The sequence below is a fragment of the Octopus bimaculoides genome, chromosome 4, assembly GCF_001194135.2.
Source record: "Octopus bimaculoides isolate UCB-OBI-ISO-001 chromosome 4, ASM119413v2, whole genome shotgun sequence".
Taxonomy (NCBI): Eukaryota; Metazoa; Mollusca; class Cephalopoda; order Octopoda; family Octopodidae; genus Octopus; species Octopus bimaculoides.
Genome location: NC_068984.1, coordinates 37,791,636 through 37,794,157, shown reverse-complemented (window position 1 = coordinate 37,794,157; position 2,522 = coordinate 37,791,636). Strand labels below are relative to the sequence as shown.

General features: G+C 43.9%; 1 protein-coding gene across 2 annotated transcripts in view; it reads left to right on the top strand.

Moving 5' to 3' along the window:
• Positions 1–2,522, top strand: part of LOC106878585 (bactericidal permeability-increasing protein) — a 68,027-nt gene that overhangs the window by 25,778 nt on the left and 39,727 nt on the right. The window contains exon 1 of one of the 2 annotated variants that reach the window (XM_014927845.2): positions 1,188–1,371. The exons of the other annotated variant lie outside the window; for it this stretch is intronic. The gene's annotated coding sequence lies outside the window, so the exon portion shown is untranslated. Of the gene's footprint in view, positions 1–1,187; positions 1,372–2,522 lie in introns of those variants that run through there. 2 annotated transcript variants of the gene reach the window in all.

Sequence of the window (2,522 nt, the reverse complement as noted above, 5' to 3'; positions counted from 1 at the left end):
AGTCTCGTCAACCAAAATGTCGTCAATGTAGGAACTGGTGGTCTTCCTTATCTTCTCCTCTTTCCCTAGGATGGACTTGAGCACCATTGCCATGATTTTCGGAGTGGAATTCAGCCCGAAACCCAGCCTGGTTAAACAGTACGTCCGGCCCTTGTACCGCACCAGCTGATATTGCCACAGCTTGTTACTGACACGGAGCTGCAAATATGCCGACTTCAAGTCGACGATCGTAGCTGCCTTGGTCGACTGTCTCCACACACGTAACGTCTCACTGCAAACGTCCGTTGCCTTGCCTCCCGTGTGGCACGATATATGTTCGTTCAGCTCCCTAAAGTCCAGCACCGGTCTGACTTTCCCCTTCGTCAGCTGCACCACTGCCATCATAGGTAGCACTCCGCTCACCACCTCCTCTTTCCACGGGACAAGGACTCCTTCCTCGATCCATCTCTCTACCTCTTCGTCGAACTCGACCCCGGCGTGACCTCTCAGGGTATGCTGGTAGCAGCTCACCCTGTTCTTTAGTATTGGGGGATCGTCTTTCCATCGCCACTCTATCGTCCACCTCCGACCATCGAACGCCGCCTGAAAATCTTTGTCCTCGATGGTGTAAGCGGCGCTGACCCTGACGGGGCTCTGCTCTCCCCAGCGGTCCCGACTCACGGCGCATGATGCCCCCACACTTCCGAACGTGACCTCATCTCCTGCAATCCTGACACCACCAAGACGGTTGATGGCGTCCATCCCCAACACGAGATCAACCCCGTCTATCACATATTCGATCGTGATCACCCGTAGCCTTAGCGCCGCACCTCTCAATGCTATCTCCACACTGCAGCTGCCCTTGCAACGGATCTCTCTGCCGACGACCGCCCGGACGTTACTCGCCCCATCCCATTTCTTCGCTACCCTTGGTGTCACGAGGGTAGTCGTGCAATCCGTGTCCATGAGGGTCTTGAACTCCTTCTCCTCGGCCTCCTAGAAATAGCAGCTTCTTCTCCCAACACCTAGACGATCGCTTGGCACGTCCTCTCGTCACAACAATCCCACTCAAAAAAGGGCACGAAATCCTAATCGAGGCTCCCTTTGCCCCTCTTCCTCTTCCGGTCAGCTCCCCGTTCCGGTTAGTTCACGGTTCCGGTCAGCGGTCAGCTCCCCAGTTGCTGATGTCATACCACAGACATTTCAAATGTGTTTTTTTTTCCTTCCTGGCCGAACAGAATTTAACTGGTAGAGTGTTGTCCTAAGAGGTGGGTTGTCCTCGGGGACATTCATCAGTGGAGGTTTTGTCTGATGCGAGGTGTCCTAAGAATGTACCCTACACTCATAGTTTGCTTAAACCCAAGTCAACTCTGGCCAGATAGAGGCATTCAGGTAATTACCACCCTGTATTTTTTCGGGGATAGTGTATCTAAGGCTACATTATTAAATATGCCTCTCTTGTTTTTAAAGACAATAAGGATATATGTAATTTGAGGAAGATTTGTCAGTTATTTCTGGCATGTCGAACGATTACGTAGACATCGCGTCATAGTTGTTCTCTCATTGAATCCAGTATGTATGTTGTTAGTATAAGTCGGTTCATAACCAATAAGCTTGTTTGTTTGTTGAAAGGAATTTCGAAATTAGTGAGACTTGCTTTGATGATCATACATCTGTTATTGTTTTTATAAGATTACTGTGCTGTCAGTGAGGACTTTCCTGTCTAATTTTGTGCTATTTGTAGTAATGGAGTTGTATATAAACCACCTCACACTTAGAATGAATAGAGAGCATCTGTTGTACCATGTTCAGATTTCAGCTACTTTACGAATCACATTTAATTTTGTAGCATTTTATTTGTATTATTGTTACAGCATATAAAAATTTAACTATTTCAACAGAATATGATATAAATTTGGCTAACTTGCATTGCTGCATAGATGTTTTGCTTTTTTTTTTTATATATTTGTTATTTAGTTCAACGGATTTAGATGAAACAGATCTTGATCAAAAGTATTCCCACTTACATCCCATCTTATCAAATGTGTTTCTTTTTTTTAAAGATAATAAGGAGTTAATTGAGAGAATCCGACTGATATTTCTACCAGGAGTAACTGTGTAGAGGCTCCCTTTTTGCATCGTCTCTCATTTGTCCATTTTTATTGCAGCATTATGTTTATCAATATGGCGTACCCAAAGAAGTGTGTCCTAACCCCGATTTTGTTTCCTTATAATTTTCAGAAAAATATATGTTTTTGAATAAAATTTTCCATAAATACCTTTCAGGTGGTGTAGATTACGATTATATCGGAATATGTTGTGAAAATATTATTGGGGCAGGGAGAAGTATATCGAATAATTCATACAAGTTGACTTTGTTTCTTCACTACTTTCAGAAAAAAGTATGTATTTTGTAATGAAATTTTACAAATACCTTTCAAATGGTGTAGATTACGATTATATCGTAATTCTGTATGAAAAAAAAAATGTTGGCAGGCACATATTGGCATATATATATGGAAAGACTTCCGCACCCCCCCCCC